Source organism: Bufo bufo, chromosome 4 (genome assembly GCF_905171765.1).
Source record: "Bufo bufo chromosome 4, aBufBuf1.1, whole genome shotgun sequence".
NCBI classification, from domain to species: Eukaryota; Metazoa; Chordata; class Amphibia; order Anura; family Bufonidae; genus Bufo; species Bufo bufo.
Genome location: NC_053392.1, coordinates 205,045,400 through 205,067,870, shown reverse-complemented (window position 1 = coordinate 205,067,870; position 22,471 = coordinate 205,045,400). Strand labels below are relative to the sequence as shown.

Below are 22,471 nucleotides of genomic sequence, written 5' to 3'. Positions count from 1 at the left end.
ACTTGTTTGCTGCTATATGATATATAACTCCATACAAATAAAAAATATATTTTTACCATTTTAATTTATGTCTTTCTACATTTCTTAAGGAATGTGCCCCTCATACCTCTTAGGTTCATTGCATTCATGGACTCAATATCTATTAGAGGATAATAAGACTTTCACACTCCTTATCTATATGCTTTTCAATGATTGCTACAATTTACTGCTACAACTCGTTGCTTCCTCCTCCCCTTTTATTGATCTACTTTACATCACCTGTCTCATCCAGGTCGTTATTCCTATGTACTTTGGTGCATAAATATGTAAATATTCAGATAATGTCTTAAATGACACCAGGCAAAGAGGCCTAAGTAGCCTCAAAAGCTTGCAATTCTGTCTAAATCTTTTCAGTTAGCCATTAAAAGGTATCAACCACTGATGAATCAATTTTTTTCTAATTTTCTGCTTGTATTTGAACCCTCTAATTGTAAAGCAGTGGGGAATATGTTGGTGCTATATAAATACAGATTATTATTCTTATTGCTAATTGACTTAACAGAAGACTACCATGTCTAACAGTATCTATGTACTGTGTCAGTGAATGACACACACAACATGTGGTACGGCAGGTATTAGACATAGGAGACAATAGGCGGGAGCTGACCCTACTTCTTATGCTTTAGCCATACTACAAGTAAACTGTGCATACTTTATAACATGCATAGCTCACATATATTGAGGAGAGGTAGGTAGAGTTCAGCATCATCACAATGGAGTGAGAAAAACACTTCCATGGATATAGTGATATGACTAACGACAGCAGATCCTGGCAAAACATCACAGAGAAGAGCTGAGTGCTCCCTCCACAGTGGAGACAACAACTAAGTGGCACCGCATAGCAGTAGGGGAGGGTGTTTTGGCAACTCCCCTTTGCACACCTCCACTAAAGCAGGGGAGGTATGACATGTACAGTCGTGGCCAATAGTTTTGAGAATTACATAAATATTGGAAATTGGAAAAGTTGTTGCTTAAGTTTTTATAATAGCAATTTGCATATACTCCAGAATGTTATGAAGAGTGATCAGATGAATTGCATAGTACTTCTTTGCCATGAAAATTAACTTAATCCTAAAAAAACCTTTCCACTGCCTTTCATTGCTATCATTAAAGGACCTGCTGAGATCATTTCAGTAATCGTCTTGTTAACTCAGGTGAGAATGTTGACAAGCACAAGGCTGGAGATCATTATGTCAGGCTGATTGGGCTAAAATGGCAGACTTGACATGTTAAAAGGAGGGTGATGCTTGAAATCATTGTTCTTCCATTGTTAACCATGGTGACCTGCAAAGAAACGCATGCAGCCATCATTGCGTTGCATAAAAATGGCTTCACAGGCAAGGATATTGTGGCTACTAAGATTGCACCTCAATCAACAATTTATAGGATCATCAAGAACTTCAAGGAAAGAGGTTCAACTCTTGTTAAGAAGGCTTCAGGGCGTCCAAGAAAGTCCAGCAAGTGCCAGGATCATCTCCTAAAGAGGATTCAGCTGCGGGATCGGAGTGCCACCAATGCAGAGCTTGCTCAGGAATGGCAGCAGGCAGGTGTGAGCGCATCTGCACGCACAGTGAGGCGAAGACTTTTGGAAGATGGCCTGATGTCAGAAAGGGCAGCAAAGAAGCCACTTCTCTCCAAAAAAAACCCATCAGGGACAGATTGATCTTCTGCAGAAAGTATGGTGAATGGACTGCTGAGGACTGGAGCAAAGTTATATTCTCCGATGAAGCCTCTTTCCGATTGTTTGGGGCATCTGGAAAAAGTCTTGTCCGGAGAAGAAAAGGTGAGCGCTACCATCAGTCCTGTGTCATGCCAACAGTAAAGCATCCTGAGACCATTCATGTGTGGGGTTGCTTCTCATCCAAGGGAGTGGGCTCACTCACAATTTTGCCCAAAAACACAGCCATGAATAAAGAATGGTACCAAAACACCCTCCAACAGCAACTTCTTCCAACAATCCAACAACAGTTTGGTGAAGAACAATGCATGTTCCAGCACGATGGAGCACCGTGCCATAAGGCAAAAGTGATAACTAATTGGCTCGGGGACCAAAACGTTGACATTTTGGGTCCATGGCCTGGAAACTCCCCAGATCTTAATCCCATTGAGAACTTGTGGTCAATCCTCAAGAGGCGGGTGGACAAATAAAAACCCACTAATTCTGACAAACTCCAAGAAGTGATTATGAAAGAATGGGTTGCTATCAGTCAGGAATTGGCCCAGAAGTTGATTGAGAGCATGCCCATAAATGTCATGCAATTGTCAATAAAAGCCTTTGAAACGTATGAAGTGCGTGTAATTATATTTCACTACATCACAGAAACAACTGAAACAAAGATCTAAAAGCAGTTTAGCAGCAAAACTAATATTTGTGTCATTCTCAAAACTTTTGGCCACGACTATACAGCACAGAGTAGGGCCAGCCAACATTCACAGTAAACATGTCAAGGTTGTTTGTCATCTGTACTTTTCAGCTGTACCTCCCTCTACTGGACAAGAATGGTAAGTGCAGTGGTAAATTTAATTTCCTGCTGACAAAAATAGCAATATATTTATTTTTTTACTTGGCTATTTGTAAAAGCGAACAGATAATTTGTGCTATATTTTTTTTTATCAGGTTAGAATAAGCAGTTGATGAATACCTATCGCCTTCTCAACATTCACTATCTGTAACAAACTTGTAGTTGCTGAATTGAAGCTAAGTGAAAGGTGACAACCAATATGTCCTTATGTCCTGATGTGAGATTTCCCACAAAAACAAACATGACAGGTCAAAATCTTATTATATTAAAGGGGTTATTTAAAATGGCCACCAGCAACCTGTCCTAGTGTATGAGCAGGAATGGTTGCCACCACTTGCAGAGCTGGTAAGGGAGTGAGGAGTGGGACCTCCCTCCACTCTTCGCTCTGGAACTTGCACATGCTAAATATTGGTGAGTCTGTCTGTCAGACTGCTCAGCCATGATGGCATATCGTAGGCAGGATCACATCAGTACCTTCTATTATAGAGCAGTACAGGGTGTAGTGAGGCCCCGCTAACTTTCCCCTCCTAGGCAGCTCTGCAAGTAGGGCTTTATCATAGGTTCCATGTGATGTTCAAGATTACAATCTTGTAAGTATAATAAAGAAGTGTGAACTATTTTACATGCGGGTCTGTGCTATGTTGATACTCTCTTTGAAGGCGTGAGAAGCATACCCACTACCGCTCGTTGGTTCAGAGACTAAGAAGCTGCAAAGGAGGAAAGATAAGGAGGAGATTGGAGGAAGCAGCATAAAAAGAATCGATTTTTTGTGTTAGCCCTAAGCTTTCCTTTATTGCAGCGCGGACCCTAACCCCTTATTATAAGCTCTGCAAGTGGAAGCAACCAGTCCTGCTCTCATTCTAGGACAGGTTACTGGTGGTCATTTCTGGAGAACCCCTTTAATATAATTACCAAACGTAGGTAATTGCTTTAACTTTTCATTTATTACGGTTTGTCTTACTTTTAAATTTTGAGGTGTTAATTCCTTTTAACTTAGATATTTCTAAAAGTCCTATTCCTAGTGAATGACACATATTTTTAAATGAAACTTCCAAAACTGCGCCCATGCAAATGCCTTCAAACATTACACACTAGAATAAGAGTAATATGAAAGGTTTCATCTTGATCTCATCCTTTACACCAAAATATTCAGCCTTCTCTGCTACAGTATTAGACACAAGTGAAAGTTACAGACAGAGAATCCATCCAAACCTACAATCTTGTCATCAGACTTGTTAGACAAATATTAGGTTATATGACACCTGTGCTGCTATATTTTTGTACAGGAATAAATGTTTTAGCTCAATCGGCCTTTCATTATCATACAGCATATTTTTATGTTAAAGATACACAATGACAAAATAAAATTAGGTAGTTGAAAGTAATTTTCTACTTCCATCATCCATGCATCGTGTCTGCTCATAATTAGAAACACTATAAACAGCAGGAGCTACCAATTGCTCGGCTGCATTTATTTTCCTACGCTTCATTAGCTATGCAGCACTGTGGCTCAGACAAGCTAGTGCAACTGGCATGAAGGAAATCATACACAGTGTAATGGACTGGCACGCATCCAAACTGCTAATCTACCATGTGATTGATATGACTTCAGTCTCCTATGAGGATGATATGTTACCATCTTTTCAATACCTCTAGAGTTATGGCGATTCAGCCTAGATTGGCGAGATATAACGTTTTGTTTTATATGAAGGAGATTATACAGCACGTTAAGATGTTTTTTAGAAGGTTCAAAGAATACCTAAATTTCAAGGCTAATTGACTAAAGGCTTGATCTGAAACTCGTGTTTAATGTCACATTTGTTATAAAAAAAAAAAACATGAAAATGTCAAGCTGGCACAGTCCTGAAGGTAGATATATTAAAGACATGAATGTGTAAGGCACAGTTGGATCCATAATAATTCCAGAAAGCAAGCATAAGAGCATTTTTCAACAATAGGGGTTATCCTGGAATGATATAAAATGTCCGCCAGCAACCTGTCCTAAAATATGAGCAAAACTGGTTTCCTCCACTTGTACAGCTTCCTGGGAGGGGAGGGAGAGGGGTCTCACTACTAGAGATGGCCTTGCAGTTCGCCCAGTGGTCGTTTCACGGCGAACTTCGCTCGTTTGCTGTTCGCCGAACAGGCGAACATATGGCGATGTCCGCCGACGCCATATTCTTTGAATTGTGCAGAACTTTGACCCATGACACATCAATCAGGTGGGACAGGACAGCCAATTGAGACATTTCAGCATATTGACACACCCCCTACCCTATAAATAAACCCGATCTGGATGCCATTTTACATTCTGTTTTTGCCAGTGTAGGGAGAGGTTGCTGTGTGGAGCAGGGACAGACTGTTAGAAAGTATAAAGACCAAACGCTAGCTAATAGGGCCAGAAAAGTCCTTTTAAGAACTGGTATAGGTGTGCTATCAATAAGTGTGACATACTGAGGGGTGTAATATACTTATAATATGCTTTTTAACATAGAAAGTATATTATAGTGCATTCGTATTGTGCAGCAGTTGTGTGTGGTTCTGCTGCGATACTGCAGGTATAAAGAGGGACAAACGCTATTGGAACAACTAATTGCAACTGGTGTGTCCTGAACATTTTACACTATGTAAAAAAAAAATCACTTCCTGTGGTCCTACTCAGTACAGACGCTAAGAAAGCCTTTGATAGAGTCAACTGGTCCTTCATGAAACAGGTTCTTTCATCCCAGAACTTCCCGTGCGCTTTTATGCATGCTATTGACGCTATGTATACCAACGCATCTGCCGCCATCTCAGTTAATAGCACAATATCCCCCCCTTTTATCATTAGGACAGGGGTGTCCCTTGTCCCCCCTTTTATTTGTTTTAATGCCCGAACCCCTCCTACAAACTATCAGGAAAGACACAGCCATTAAAGGTATCACCCTTGGAGACCAGGAACATAAAACAGCAGCCTTTGCTGATGATATGCTTTTTATGATTAGCAATCCAGAATCCGCTCTTCCTAGGATTTATCAACATCTGGGAAATTATGGACTTTGTTCCAACTTTAAAGTTAATCACAGCAAATCGCTTATCATTTGCTCAGGTTTATCTGCCTCTACAAAACAAAAACTAGCCCATGCATCCCCTTTTAACTGGACAGCCCCTTTCTTGACGTATCTAGGGGTCAAGATCAGTACAGACCCATCCCAATGGTTCGGCCTGAATTATAATCCCCTGTTAATAGACATTACCAAGATAATTAACAGCCTAGATATACCAATACTCTCTTGGTTTGGGAGGAAGAACATCCTGGCCTCACTAATCCTTCCTAAACTAACGTATTTACAACAGGTACTCCCCATCCAGGTTCCCTCTCTATTCTACAAAAAGGTGAGATCTCTTTTTAGCTCCTTCATTTGGCTCAACAAGAGACCTAGACTTTCGTATAAGTCACTGAACAGAGCAAAGAAATATGGCGTTATTGCCCTTCCTGACCCAGAACTATATGGGAAAGCGATCCTCCTAGCTAGAGTGATAGACTGGTTGAGGGAACCTCCCCACAAATCGTGGGTTTCCATGGAACAAGCTCTATTGGGCAGCACATTTAGGGCCTTTTTATTAGGCCACAGAACAGACCAATTCCTACCCCCACTAGCCTCCCATTAATGAGAGCTACCTTTTCCATTTGGAAAGGGCTCAGGAACACTCAACATTCCATACCATTTCCTTCCATAACCTTACAAATCAGAGATATCATGAATGTCGCCCCCAATGCACTGATAGATAGTGTGTTGGGATCCCTTAAAAACTCCACGACCCCTGTTAGGGACATTATGGAATCCTCCCACCCTTACTCCTTAACATATCTGAGGACCAAACTTAATTATCTTCACCCAAATATCTCCCCATTACTCTTTCTTCGTTCATACCTTCAACAAAACATTGACTCACTGGACTTTTCCCGCCCACAAGTATGGCTGGAAAGTCTTTTAGAATGTACCCAGACCCCAACTAAATTAATCTCTCAACTTTATAATAAATTAAGACTTCCAGGTGCTCTCTTTACCCCGGCGTTCATTAGACTCTGGGAAAGAGATCTGAATAAAACGTTTTCCAGACAGGAAACAGACCAAATTTTGATCTCCCCACACAGAGCTTCAAGATGCGTCAGAATTCAAGAGAACTGCTACAAAGTGGTAGCCAGATGGTATAAAACCCGAGATAAAACGTGTCTATATTCAACGTCTGCTTCAGACACATGCTGGAGATGCTCCAAATCTAGAGGCTCCTTCCTACACATATGGTGGGAATGTCCTCCTTTAAGGGATTGGTGGAAGCAGATTTTTGAGATATGCAACCGAGTTTGCGAGACCTCTCTCATTCCTCAGCCGGAAGTTGCTTTGTTAAACTTATATCCTACAGCTAGTAGGACTCCAAACTTAGGCCTCTACAGACAGTTAATTAACGCGGCTAGATTTTTAATTCCGCACTACTGGCTCTCGCCGGACACCCCTGCTATTGAAAAATGGTGCTCTAGAGTAGACCAGATATACAGACTTGAGGAAATTTCTCACTGGGAATGCAGATCTATTCATAAATTCAAGGTCACTTGGCTCACTTGGGAAATCTATAGAGGGTTTAAGGGTCGATAGTTCCCGTGTGCTCACACTCTACCTTGAGTCCACTCTATTCACTACTCAGTTATACAACACTTCAATCAGATACCCAATTAGCTACTGTAGCGCTGACCAGAGGTTGTCTCTCTCTTGGAAATTGGACTCTCGCCCGATTATTGGACTCTATTTAAAATATTCTAGTACTTTGTGCAACATGTTGTAAGTTCTCTCAAATGACTTGTGATCTTCTATACATCATACTATTGTTGACCAGTTTGTTAATTTAATAGTGCATAGGAGGTCTGTCATCATCCTCCTATGTGATTTCATTATTTTGTACCTCTGCTTTTACAAATAAAGCTTTTGAAAAAAAAAAAATAATAATAATAGCTTTCCTATTGGCGGATTTAATATGGCGTGGAAAAAAACACGAATAAGAGCACAAATATTGCATATCAGGGAGAAAGAGGGAAGATTGTCGGTCCCGGATTTGGAACTATATTTCCTCTCTGGCCACATTAGAAATATGATAATATGGAGCAACTCCCAAAGATATAAGAACATGATAGCAGGTATTAATAAAAAACTTGACAAATGTAGCATCTTCCAAGTGGTGGAAGCTGACACTTTGTCACAACAGCAAACTAAAATCTGATTAACTAAGTAAATAGGTGATGTTCACGTACTATTCAAAATATATGTTTAGGCAGTAAACAACAGCAAACTAGTAAAATACCGTTACTTGGGTTGTGGGCTAAAATCTGCAAAGAAGTAAGAGAACTGTGGTCCCAGACTATACTACCTACAGATACCTTACTGTGGGACAATACCTATCTCATAGAATTGAAGCCAATCGAACAGAAAATTTAGTGGAAATGTGGAATTTTTAGATTGGGACAGGTATGGAAGGAGGGAGACATAACTACATACTCAAACCTTAAAAATGAGGGCGGAATTGGGAATAAAGACTTGAGCCTCTTCTATCTACAATTGAAACAAGCTCTACGAGCGTCGTTAGGAAGGGGCACACAAATTGATACTTTCCCACGACCCTTAGCTAATATTTTTAAATTAACATCAGGAAAGAAAAGTGTGGACAATGTGCATATATTATGGACATGCACAAAGACCCAAGGATTTTGGCGGAAGGTGAATGAAAGAATAGAGGAATATCATGGGTTTAGAGTTCCTTGGGAGATTGAAACATGCATTTTGGGGGTGATGGAAAAGATAGAGACCTCTAAATATAGAGAGATATCATCCAAACTTCTATTCCAGGCCAGGAAGTGCATTATAGCACATTGGGGAGATATGGTGGTTCCTGAGGTCAGAGAATGGGAGAACTGCGTTAGAGTCTCACTTGCCAGAGAGGAATTCCATCTAGTATCTATAAAAAAAAAGCTAGATTTGCTGGAATCTGGCAGAAAAAAAACACGAATAAAAGCACAAATATTGCATATCAGGGAGAAAGAGGGAAGATTGTCGGTCCCGGTTTTGGAACTATATTTCCTCTCTGGCCACATTAGAAATATGATAATATGGAGCAACTCCCAAAGATATAAGAACATGATAGCAGGTATTAATAAAAAACTTGACAAATGAAGCATCTTCCAATCCATTCAAACAGGGTGTTGTATTCCCTGAAGCGTCGTACATATGCCACGGACTTCGTCAAGGTACGCACGGCAATTTCCTTGCTCTCAGGGCCTCCCCAGACCTGGGCGCACCAACTCCTACTAGTTGATGACCCAGTGCTGGCATCTTGGAAGTCCTTTGCCGCAGCTATGCAAAGACTTTATGCTGACCCCCTGCGTTCTTCAACCGCCAGGGCAGACGTCCAGTGGAGGATTACATCATGGAATTCCGTGAGGTAGCCCCGGATACGGGCTTGAACGAGGTGGCCTTGATTGACCAGTTCCACATCGGTTTGTCCGAGCAGCTCAAGGATGAGCTCGCCCGCATTGGGATGTCAGGCTCCTTGGGGGGCCTGATGGACTCAGTAACCCACCTGGATCGCCGCTTCCGAAAAAGACGAAAGGAGCGACAACAGACCCCGCCTCTACCGAAGCGGCGGTCGAAATCCTTACAGTTTCCGGTTCCTGTTCCTGTGGTGGCAGACGGTAACCAGGAGGAGCCGATGCAGATCGGGGCTGTTCGGGGTCCCCTGTCCACGGTGGAGAGACCCAGGAGAAGAACCCTGCATCTGTGTTTATACTGCGCAAAACCGGTCCATTTCCTGAAGGACTGTCCCATCAAACCTCCTACAGGTAGGCCGGAGACCCCCACGGTATGCATTAACCTACCTATGTATAACAACTCGTCTCATCTCACCATCCCTGTTTCCCTGCAGCTGGGCAACAACAATATTGATCTCTCTGCCATCATTGATTCGGGCGCAAGCAGCTGTTTTATGGACAAGGATCTGGGTTCCCAACTAGGCATCCTTTTGCGCCCTAAGAAGAACCCATCCCAGCTGCATCTGGTGGATGGCAGCACCCTAAAGACGGGACCTATCGCCATGGAATCCCATTCCTTGTTCCTCCGCATCGGCCTTTACCATTCCGAGAAGATCGTGTGGGACATCGTGCCTTCCCCCTTGTTTCCAGTCATTCTAGGCATCCCCTGGCTTAGGAGACCCAACCCCATGATCAACTGGACCTCTGGCTCAATCACCTTCACGCCCCCCTCTGGTTCTCCTGTTCACGCGTCTCCGGCTCCAAGCCCTCCTACGGTTCTGGGCACCATTGAACACAGACTACCCGACAAATATCAGGACTATGCAGACGTTTTTGAAAAAAAAGGAGCAGACGCCTTGCCGCCACACAGGCCCTATGATTGCCCCATTGACCTGCTCCCTGGAGCCCCACTGCCGTACGGGCGCTTTTACAATCTGTTTGAACCCGAGACCAGGGCCCTGAAGGACTACATAGAAGAGAGCCTAGCAAAGGGGTTCATCCGTCTCTCGACCTCTCCAGTCGGGGCCGGCATCTTCTTCGTGGGGAAAAAAGATGGGAGTCTCCCCTGTGTCGATTACCGGGCCCTGAACGACATCACCAAGAAGAACCGGTACCCACTGCCTCTCATTCCCGACTTGCTGGAGAGAGTCAAGAATGCCAGTTTCTTCACCAAGATCGACCTCCGGGGGGCCTACAATCTGATTCGTGTCAAGGAGGGGGATGAGTGGAAGACAGCATTCCGCTCACGGTTTGGGCACTACGAGTACCTTGTCATGCCCTTTGGGCTCTGTAACGCCCCTGCCAAATTTCAGTGCTTCATCAATGACGTCTTCCGTGACCTGTTGGATACCCATGTTGTGGTATATCTAGATGATATCCTTGTCTTTTCCAGATCACTGCCACAACACGAACGGCATGTCAAATCGGTGCTCCAGCGTCTGCGGACCCACAGTCTCTATGGCAAGCTTGAAAAAAGCACCTTCGAAATCTCGTCCATCGAGTTCCTGGGCTACATCCTATCCCCAGGCCGAGTGGAGATGGACCCCAGGAAGATCCAGGCCGTCCAGAATTGGCCTGTCCCCCGCAATCAGCAGATGGTGCAGCAGTTCATTGGTTTTGCCAATTTTTACTGCCGATTCATTCGGAACTTTTCAGCGATCTGCGCGCCCTTCACTGCACTGACCAGGAGCAACACCCTGTTTGAATGGACCCCGACGGTCCAACAGGCATTCCAGCACCTCAAGAGGCTGTTCACACAGGCACCTATACTGGTACAACCGGACGCCTCTTGCCCGTTTTTCTGGAGACCGATGCCTCCGAGGGGGCTATCGGGGCTGTTCTCTCCCAGGTCCAAGGGGAGAAGCAGCTTCTCCATCCCGTTGCCTTTTATTCCCGCAAACTCACCAGGGCCGAACGCAACTATGATGTGGGTGAAAGGGAGCTGCTCGCCATCAAGGACGCCCTGGAGGAATGGAGACATTTGCTGGAGGGAGCCGAAAACCCTGTGGTGGTGTACACCGACCATCGCAACCTCGAATATCTCCGCAGTGCCAAGCGACTGCGTCCTCGACAAGCCAGGTGGGCTCTCTTTTTCTCCCGTTTTCGCCTCCAGATTACCTATCAACCGGGATCCAAGAAGGGCAAGGCTGATGCCTTGTCCCGTATGTGCTCCTCCGAGGCCGATCCTGCACCTCAGGAACCGATCCTGCCAGCCGCATACTTTCTAGCCACCCAACACTCCTTGATCGAGAGGATCAGACGGGCCAGCACGCCAGCTCCAGAGGAGGCAGCCCATCTGCCAATGAAGCAGAGGCTTCGTTACCACCAACAGTGGATCTATGTCCCAGTCTCCCATCGACTGCCTGTACTACAGCATCACCATGACCACCCCACAGCAGGCCACCGAGGTAGGTGCAACACCACAGAATGCATCCTACGTCGGTTTTGGTGGCCCTCTTTGGCAGCCGACGTACGCTCCTTCATCGAGTCTTGTTCCATGTGTGCCCTCTACAAATGTCCCACCTCAAAACCCATTGGGTTATTACAGCCTCTGCCAGTGCCATCCCTTCCATGGCGCAACATAGCCATGGATTTCATTGTGGACTTACCGCCTTCACAAGCCTGTACCACCATCATGGTGGTGGTGGACAGATGTACCAAGATGTCCCACTTCATTCCGACCTCCGGTCTCCCGACGGCCCAACAAACCTCGAAGTTGTTCCTCCAACACGTGTTCCGGTTGCACGAGCTCCCTGATTCCATTGTCTCAGACCGGGGCTCGCAATTCACCTCCTGCTTTTGGACCCAGTTTTGCCATAGCCTTCATATCACTCGCAGCCTGTCTTCTGCCTATCACCCCCAGTCCAATGGGCAGACTGAAAGGACCAACCAAACCCTCGAACAGTTCCTTCGCTGTTACACCTCCCATCTACAAGACGACTGGGTGAGCCATCTCCCCTTCGCGGAATTTTCCTTCAACAATCAACTTCATTCCTCCACCGGACTCTCACCATTCTATGCCAACTACGGCTATCATCCCTCAACTCTCCCGGATCTCCCCCTTGATGTCCCGGTGCCTGAAGTGGCTCAACGGCTCCGGCTCCTACGAGAACTGAGGCGGACCCTAACGCAACAACCCCAGGCCGCTCAGCAGCGGCACAAGACGCAGGCAGACTGTAGACGCACAGAGTTCCCCAGGTACAAAGACGGGGACAAGGTGTGGCTTTCCACACAGCACCTCAAGCTGTCCTGTCCCTCCCAAAAACTGGGACCCCGTTACCTTGGTCCCTTCGAGATCGTGAGTATGGTCAACAACGTTGCAGCCATGCTCCGGTTGCCTACTTCCCCGGGAATCCACCCGGTATTCCACGTGTCCTTGTTGAAACCACACCGTGCCAACCTGTTCCCGGACCGGGCGCCTGCTCCACCTCCTCCCATCAAGGTGAATAACCATGACGAGTATGAAGTCCAGGAGATCCTGGACTCCCGCCGCCGGCGTGGGGTCCTGGAGTATCTCATCCACTGGAAGGGGTACGGTCCCGAGGAGCGTTCCTGGGAGCCCTTGGGGAATGTCCATGCGCCCGCCAAGGTGCGGGCGTTCCATCGGGCTCACCCCGAGAGGCCTTCCCAGGGTCGCGTCCGGAGGGCGCTCCTTGGTGGGGGGCTCTGTCAGGAAGCAGGGGGTGTTACCCCTACTCGGGGACCGCGGGCACGGCACAGGTCACGGGTTCCCCTTCAGCTCGGTAGAACACCTGGTGCCCGAGGTGCGGGTGCGCGGCGTGTGCGCATGCACAGTACGCAGGCTGCGCGCGCATTCCCGGGTGCATAGCGTTCCTGCATTATCCGGCTGTCAGGTGTGAGCCTTGCTGGGGGAGGTTCCCAGTACACACCTTCCACCTTCCTCGCCTGCCATTGGTTCCCGGGGAGGCAGGCCTCCTGGTTGCCTTGGGGACCAGGGGGTGGTTCCTACCTTCCCTGGCTATAAAGACCTGGCCTGAGCTCTGGCTCATTGCTGAGTTATTCCACCTTATGGTGAACACCTAGCCTCCCTGCGTATCCTCCTATTTGACTGTTGTTTCTTTGTATCCTTCCCGGTTCCTGACCCTTGGACTGTCTTCCGCCTTGAACCTTCGCTGCCTGCCTCGACCCGGATTGGACATTGACTACCCCTCTTGGATTATCCCTAAACTTGTACCACATTTCTGGGCTGTCAGCTGCTTACTGCCAGTGGGTTCCTCACGTTTGACACATTTCTATTGACCAAATTATACGTTTTCAAGTGTTTTATACCACTTTCCCTATCGCCTGCTGACGTCTCTCCCTGCACTAAGTACACTGGAAAATGGCTGAATCCAAGATGTCTGAGGCTATTCATAGGGCTGTGACATCACAGGGCTGGCTGGCTGCTGATTGGCTGCATGCATTGCATTGTGGGTGATCCCTCGTTCCCAGAGTTCCTTGCTCCATGTCCTAACATGTGCAGCAGCCATTTTAGGAAAAAATGTGATTCGTTAGCACGAAGCTTGAGGAAATTTGGATTCGGTGAGAATCGAATAATCCCTGAAATTCGGATCGAATTCCACTTCGTCAGCTTCGATTCACTCATCTCTTATTACCATCTATTGTAGAACAGTGTAGTGTATAATAAGGCCCCACCCTCTCATCCCCCTAGGCAGCTCTGCAAGTGGAGGCAACCAGTCCTCCTCACATTCTAGGCCAGGTTGCTGGTGGCCATTTTTAATCATTCCCGGAGAACCCTTTTAAAGTTGGCCATACATGAGAAAAAAGTTTCAGCCATATTGGCAGACTGTTGTTTGAAGAACTAGAGCAAACAATCATTCTTGATGGCCAATGGCAGACTCTTGCCTGCTAAAATTTTATTCGGCTATGCAGGAAAATTTTGCCCGTTGTCCATTTAAACTGTATGTTTATGGCATGATAGGATGAATTAGCCCGATCATTTACAATTGTACTCAAGGACCCGGGAGTCTGTTTTTTTTTTTAACAAACTCCAGTTTAGTCTGACATGTTACTGTTGGAGGTATAGTTCGTAATGAATGATGCCATGGATAACGACCATTGTCTCAAGTGTATGGCCACTGTTGGGCACTGTTGAATTTAGTCTTTCTATGGCATTCACATAACTATTGAATGCAGCCCCAGGACATGCATACTTGACTATCATCTTATGAGAATTAAACTCGCTGTAAAATGACTTTGCGATGTAATGGACAGATTTTTTCTCACATGAATTGTGTTTTTTTTTAAGTTTTTTTTTGTATTTATAGTGTAAAATAAATTTTAAAATATCTGGTATCTTTCAAGGAAAGTTCACACGTTTATGCCCTTTTCACCTATTCCAGTAAAAATTGCCCATGAGTTGTGTTTGTCTTAATATTTGTCATCTTCTTATATATAATTTTACTGTAAAATATAATAATTTCTAAAATACATAAAAATGTCACCGGACAAAATGAGTCCATTGCATGGATACCTTTTTTTAAAATCAAAACGGGTTGTGTAGCTTAATAAAAAAAAAGTAGATAAACAAATTAATTCTACTGAATTGGAATTGTCCTGTGTTTCTCGTGATCTGTTTTCAGCAGATGAGAGAGTTGATACTTTACTATAAATGAGACATGCAATTCATATCTCCTTCCAGTAGGATGAGCATACAAGGTGCCATAAAAGAAAATTGCCCTGGCTAGCTGAGTGGCCTTGGGGGTACTCTTCGGGGTACTTTTTCTGATTAAGGAGACCAACAAGTATGCATGAAGAGTATTGGCTGTCTGATGCCAGCAGATGTATTGTATACATCTGCTGGTATCAGACAGGCAAAATGTTACTTTTTATTTTTTGGAAGGAAAGTTAATTTGCATAACTTTGCGTTTCTGGGAAAGATAAATCTACCCCTATTGATAAATCTACCACTATGCCTGATGACTGAGAAGTTTTAGCTGGACTACGGTAGTCTTCATGCATATTTATTGGTCTCCCTAATAAGACTGCACCCTTGAAAGTACCCCCAGTTCCCTGCTCAATATTCCAATTTCTTGGCCAGAGAGTAGTTATAAGGGCATCCCTCACTCTGGAGGTCTTGTCCTGAATTAGACAGATGACCTATTTTATGAAAATGATGCTGTGTAATACTAATTTTTTTCTTTGGTGTAAATAAAATTGTACTCTTATAGCTAGGTGTTGTCACCAATTACTGTTGATTGCTGGAGATCTACTTATTTTTATTTGCTGAACAAGTAGAAAGCTTTCTGTCATTGGGCTATCATATTGTCTAATACAGGTGAAACTCAAAAAATTAGAATATCATGCAAAAGTCCATTTATTTCAGTAATGCAAATTAAAAGGAATTGCTTTAATGCAGCTTAAAATTAGAATTTTGTGAAAAGGTTCAATATTCTAGGCTCAAAATATCACACTCCTTAGCAAAGGGGACCTCAAAATTGTGACTTTGGGGTTTCATAAACTGTAAGCCATAATAATCCAAATTATAACAAATAAAGGCTTGACATATCTCACTTTGCATGTAATGAGTCTCTCTCATATGTTAGTTTCACCTTTTAAGTTGCAATACTGAAATAAATGAACTTTGCACAATATTCAAATTTTTCGAGTTTCACCTGTATGTCACATCAAGGAGTCAATCTAGCAGGGAGTAAGATGGAATATGTATGATCCTTGTGCAGAGGGTGCCCCTACACTAGGATCATCCAGTGCCTCCACATATTGACCACGTGGCATGACATATTGCAAGATATGATAGTCTGAATAAGTTCCTATGACTGAAAATAGTCACTTGTGGACAGAGATGAGAGAATTGATTCTAAACTAATAATCCCAAAAGCTTCAGTTTCTAACTAGTCAGAATTTTTGGGGTATTTGCCCCCTATGAATGAAAATGGTGGCCGCTGTTTTACACTTGTTTTAGAAGACAGAAAAGAAGGTATCTTCACGTATTCCTACTTAAATTTTTTATTTTTTTTGGGATGAAACTTATCAAGTTTACTAATCAGAATAATTAATTTCATGTGCAAAGATTTAAACTACGTACTGTAAAGTACGAATTACAGAGATACAGAGCAAGGCATATTTTATTTATAGTTATGTCAAAAAACCTTGGGTTTCCTCAAGTTTTTTTATACACTTTTTGAAGACGCTAGTAGGAACGGATCATGAATGGAAGATAGATATAAATCCATTTCTTAAAATATTTTTAAATATGCAGATAGGAATGCCGTAGTCATTCACCAAAGTCTAGCACAACTTCGGCTAAACGGAGCACATACATTTTAATGCTCAATGCAAACAGCATTACCAACAAAATTAAGGAATTGACCTCTGGGACCCTCATTGATCCTGTGTCACGAGGGTATCGAGAACCACGCCTGACTCCGTTATACCCGGGGTCAGGAAGTCGCAGCGGTTGGCTGCACGCTCTATTTAAGATAGGGCTGTTTTCCATATGGTAGCTTTCTGGGTTTGCTTTGCAAACCCTTTTGGCTCACTCAGGGATCCGTAGCTCCTTCTCCTCAGCTGTTCCTTGTCCAGCACTCCCAAACCTCCTTATATTCCTCTCTCACACTTCTCTGGTTGCCAGAGATAGAACTTCCTGCCTGGACATCTATTCTGACCTTCTGGAGCTGTGTTGCTGCGTTCTCTGGTAGTTGGTCCAGAACGCTCCCCTCCGGATCCCTGTTGGACCTTTGTGGTCTATTGTGATCGCCCACCTGGGTGTATATGTTTGTCTGTTTTGTCTGTCCTCTCCCTGGTGTTTCCCTCTTAGTGATAGTGGTTCACTATCTAGGGCTCATTTTAGGGAAAGCCAGGGTTTAGGCACGTGATCGCCGCACGGGTGAGGAACCCGTCTAGGGACGTCAGGGCAGTCAGGTGCCAGCCGCAAGGTGAGTTAGGGGTCACCACATTTCCCTCTCCCTTGGGCAGGGCTTTCCCTTTTATCCTCCCTGTGCGTGACGTCGGTCATTACATCCTGAGAATGAAGAGGCTGAATCAATGATTTATCACTGTGGCCCCTCAATTGTTTTCCCTGCACAGTGGTACTAGTTTATTTTGTGGAAAAATATAATTTGAAGTGTAAATAGTCAAGAGTTCATGTACAACGTCTCAGTACTACATAAACTAAATACTAAATTTGACCAGTAAGAAAGAAATAATACTAACTACTGGACACCACAGTTGTATTTCCTGTTTGTGCAGCAAACTTTATTACAGCTTTAAGGGATCGCTCTCTCTCAGGGGTCTTAATCACAGATTTCTCGCAGACAACCGGATTGAAGTCCAAAAGATGTTTTATTTTCTAGACTTTAGCACAATACAGCAACCAAAATAACTCCTACCCGTCTAGGCACTACCTAATACATAATTAATTCCCTGACTCACCTCTAAAGAACACAGTTCACACACATGATCAGATGCGGCTTTCTCAGCCCAAACAGTCCAGCAGCCTCCAGGCTGTGACTACAACAACATCAGTACATTTGGGGGATTGTGGCCCAGAAGTCCACCTGACTCTGGCTGTGCGACCCTCTCTCCGCAGGCGTCGCTAGATCCCCCAAACTCAGGCTATTACGTAGCCTCGTTGCCCCTCAACCTCCTGGCTGACCACTGAGAGAGTCTGCAGGTCTCTGTTCCAAATCACTCTCTCCTTTTCTCACTCGTTTTATCCCCATGTGATGATTACACCTGGTCTTACCTCAGACCTGGTGATTGTGGGGAAAGCCCTGAAAATCCTGACATACATCTCCTCTCCTCTCATAGCTATGAGGCCTTTCACTGCCTCACATAGTATATAGTATTTTTTTGGTTAACAGTCATGAGTTTTTATCCCAAAAAACTATGTATAACAAAATGTAAAATGTACTTTATTGGCATCATAGATTATTTGATTTTATATAAAGCAATGGTAAGTTGCTAGGATATGATACCATATTTTGATTAGTGGAAGTCTCACTTTTTGGGACCTGCACAAAACGAAGAGGCAAAAGCACTGTCTAAACACTGCAGTCCCTATACTGTTTTAACTTACACAGTGGTGCTCCAGGCAAAGGCTTTTTTTTTTTTTTTTTGTGAAGAAGCACAATTTTGAGTATAAGAAAAGAAGGGCTCATGCATAAAATCACAATACTTTAGTACTGATACTAATTTTAAAGGTAATGTGTCATCAGAAAATGACCTATTATTTAAATTATGCTTTCTGTTAAACATGTTTTTTAAAGAATTTTTGGTGATGTTTTTTTGACTTTCCATGTCACTATATTTTATTAAACAATCCTAAAATCCTGCACCAAACTAGACTTAATAATAGGCACCACTTCTTGGTCTTTGCAGTCATCTGCTTTTAATTACAGACAGGATTAGAATGATAGATATCATTCCACCATTCACAATAGGTGATATCACATCTTATTACCTCCTCACTAACCTCTGCAAAGGTCCCAAAACATGCCTAGAAAGATCTCCCACAGAAGTCCCCTCCAGTCTATTTTGTCTTTGTCCCATGATGGCTGCTGGAAAGCATATCTTTAAATGCTGTTAACAATAGCGCAAGCAAGTTGGCAGCCCTCATGTACAGGACACAAAATAAAAAAATATATATATACTGGTATATACATTCAGAGAATAAAAACAGATCAGAAAAAAGGAAAAGCGTAATGGATTTTAACTGGTAAATAATAAAAAATATATAGGTTCCATTCCACTTAAAGACAAATTGAATGGATTCAAAATTGAAACATTAAAAATAATGACTAGTGGACCAGCTGCATTTCTTGTATGTCCAGAGAACTACGATATCCAGTATTTTTTTAGGTTGGCAGTCTGGGAAATGTACAATAAAACTTGAAATTGTATAATAGAATAAACAAAGATAACACAAATTATGCCCTGGAAAAAAACTAATAAAATGCACATATTTTGCTTCATTAGATACTGTTCTAAAGTAAAATGATAAATCAAGTTAAGCAAGTCGTCCGTCCACTAACAAAGTGCGTGTCGTATTGCATGCCAAAACCAATAAAATCAATGAAATAAAAGAATGCAAATAGCTAGCTACCAGACATGCCATTTAAAATTAGTTATACAGGCCTGTTATTTTTTCTTGGATTTGAAAGATTATTAAAACAAAGTCTCCATTAAATCGGACAAGACCTTGGGTTAATTGGCAGGTATGTAGGAAGAGTTGAGGAAGATAATGGTAACATTAATTGACCTTTACAATTTCAGAGAAATACAGAGCGATACAACACATCTCTGACAGATAACACGAAGTTAATCTATCTCAGACAATTTATGAAGGGGTCTCTTTCGTATAAGCAGTAACAATGTACATTCAAATTGTTTGATCACAGTAGAGCGTGTTCATAAAGAGCAAGTGTTTGAGATGCATCATGTATTCTTGTGGCAGCCAATGCCTTTCACAGAGCATCAACTTGTCAATTAACAGCTGTACAAAAGGTTAGAGTTACAGTATTTCCAAAGCTTCAAAGTTTAGACTTATGGACCAAATGAAGTCATATCTTATAATGGCATCTACCGTATACCATGATTTTCAAAGTATGTTGGGGAGAAAAAGTAATTAATATTATTGGAATATTAAAATCTTTAGGGACATTTATTAAACCAGGCATACTAATGCTGATTAAAATACACATTCTAGAGAAAAAGGCCTTTATTCTTTATGCAATATAAAGGCTTTAGTGCACCAAGGGTCAAGGCCAGAGCTGGAATGCTGAGGAGCTGAAGTGCAATGAGGGGCTATACCACACCCCTTGGTGCACAGAAACCCTAATTTGCATAAAGAATAAACATTGCATCCAATTGTTACATGACAGGTATCATTTTAATCAGCAGGGTCAATCTTAATGGCGTTGATCCTGCTGACACATGCGCTTTAATTTACTTATACTGATTCTCTGGCATACAAAAGGTGAAGATTCCACATAAGCCACATTTTGTGCTTTCTATTCCTGTTTCTAATTTTCTCCAAAAAATGGGGGTGTATTAGACCTCTCATGGGCCAGTATATAATAAATAATAACACAAATGTATCTCAGCTCGTGGCTTTGTTGCTGAGGAGCTGAAGTGCAATGAGGGGCTATACCACACCCCTTGGTGCACAGAAACCCTAATTTGCATAAAGAATAAACATTGCATCCAATTGTTACATGACAGGTATCATTTTAATCAGCAGGGTCAATCTTAATGGCGTTGATCCTGCTGACACATGCGCTTTAATTTACTTATACTGATTCTCTGGCATACAAAAGGTGAAAATTCCACATAAGCCACATTTTGTGCTTTCTATTCCTGTTTCTACTTTTCTCCAAAAAATGGGGGTGTATTAGACCTCTCATGGGCCAGTATATAATAAATAATAACACAAATGTATCTCAGCTCGTGGCTTTGTTGCGGACACCTGAATAATTTCTCGGCCGCAGACTGTGCTATGTAAACATCTATCTGCTGCCCAGAGACAATAAATGTGTATGAGGATGAGCAACTGCGGTAACCATCACTCATCCGCATACAGTGGAGGTGATTACTGCATATAAATACATCTCTTCACCTCCCCTGATGAGCAGCTAGTTATCAAGAAGGAACGTTTTCTTCCCTTATAATTGTCTGCTAGTTGGCAAAGTGTAAATGTGCCTTTATTGATAGACTTTTTAATCTAAAAGACTCCCTCCCCCCAAACAGATGCGGACCACAATTGCGGACGTGTGAATGGAGCCTAAGTTATATCAACTTTCTTAATAAATCATATAGATCCACAATGACATAGATAAAATAACATGTACAAGAAAATAGCAAAGATGCAAGGACTGACTAAAATACATAATCACACAACAAATAAAGCAACACATAAAGCAAAATAACAAGTATACGCTCTCAGTGAAGGTCCTCAACAGTGGAGTAGTAAATAGGGTAAAAAAGCCATACATAGGACATTAGCATTTACTCAATTGCTTACTAGTGTGCTCAGCCATGTCCTCACGCTCCTTTGCACATTTTATACTGCTTTGTCAAGATACTGGACAGTCAGTCTATTACAGTCAAAAGCTATCCATGCAGCCTTCATAAACATACAGAGTTTACGGGATATGAAGATGCAGCTGCCCCTTCATTTTGATAAGATTAGGTCAAAGAGGCTTACCAAGCATACACAGATGCCCAGGAGTGGACAATAGAAGGAGAAGGCAGCCACCTAAAACACTACTTGGGTGGAGGCAGGGGCGTAGCTATAGGGGCTGCAGAGGTAGCAGTCGCTACCCGGTCGAGGAGACTGTAGGAGCCCAAAGCCCCTTGTGCCACATAAGAAGACACCGGTATTATAGTTACACATCTGCCTGGAGAGAAGGGGTTAGGTCAAGAATTTGGCATGGGGTGGGTGCCGTTAAAATTTTTGCCTCATGCAGCACGAAGGCTATATGCTTCCCTGCCCCTGGGACAGGGGACAAAATGTATGGGATAGCAAAACCAAACTCCTTTCAAAGTTCTTGAACATTGTATTTGGGCTGCTGATAATGATTTATGTACAAGGAAATGTGCCTGTTGATGAGGGAACGACGTGTGTCACACAGGAATATATTTTCATTATGTTCAAAAGGTTCACTATAACCTTTCAGCACCAGAAGAGCTTGTCCTGCCACTGCTGATGGCATATCCTAGCGGTATGCAATCAATGTTTGTACTGAGACAATTGATTTCACATGGAAATCCAATCCTTACTTGTTTCATGGTTTAAAATAGTTTGTGTGGTAACGGAAGGGATTGTTTGCTCACCCATGCATTGTTAGATACCCATACATTAACTACCTAGATCTAGTCCAATACATTTATTTAATTGTTATGAATTTAAAAGATGTAAATAATCCCCTACTGTCATCAATGCCTATATTAAACAGTATAAGTTTATCTATCGTTTTGGTAGGTTACAAATATAAAAATACTTTAAAAACATAATTGGAGAGAGTAAATTTGGCATTACATAAGCCAGTCTTGATAAGAAATACATTAAGTAAGATCTTAATAAGTAAGATCTGGCCATTCACACTCCTGCTAAGCTCTGCCCATAATTTTTTTTCAGAATTAGAAATGGGGATGAAAAAAAGAAAAGTACAAGTAAAAATATGCATTTACAGAATCTGATGACTGCTGCATAAACTATGCAAGATGTGCTGCAGTAAAATAGACATGTTTTTTGAAGCAGCACTTTGTGGCACTCTGCTATAGTGGTTGCTGGAGTCGAGTTCCCACCCCGTTCACAGTAGAATTGAAAAACTCCCACAATATGGTTGCAGAAATGGTGAATTTTATTGGTAAA

General features: G+C 42.9%; 1 protein-coding gene across 1 annotated transcript in view; it reads right to left on the bottom strand.

The window, feature by feature from the left end:
- The window catches only part of NLGN1 (neuroligin 1), a 602,903-nt gene that overhangs the window by 107,466 nt on the left and 472,966 nt on the right, over positions 1-22,471 (bottom strand). The gene's annotated exons all lie outside the window — the stretch shown is intronic.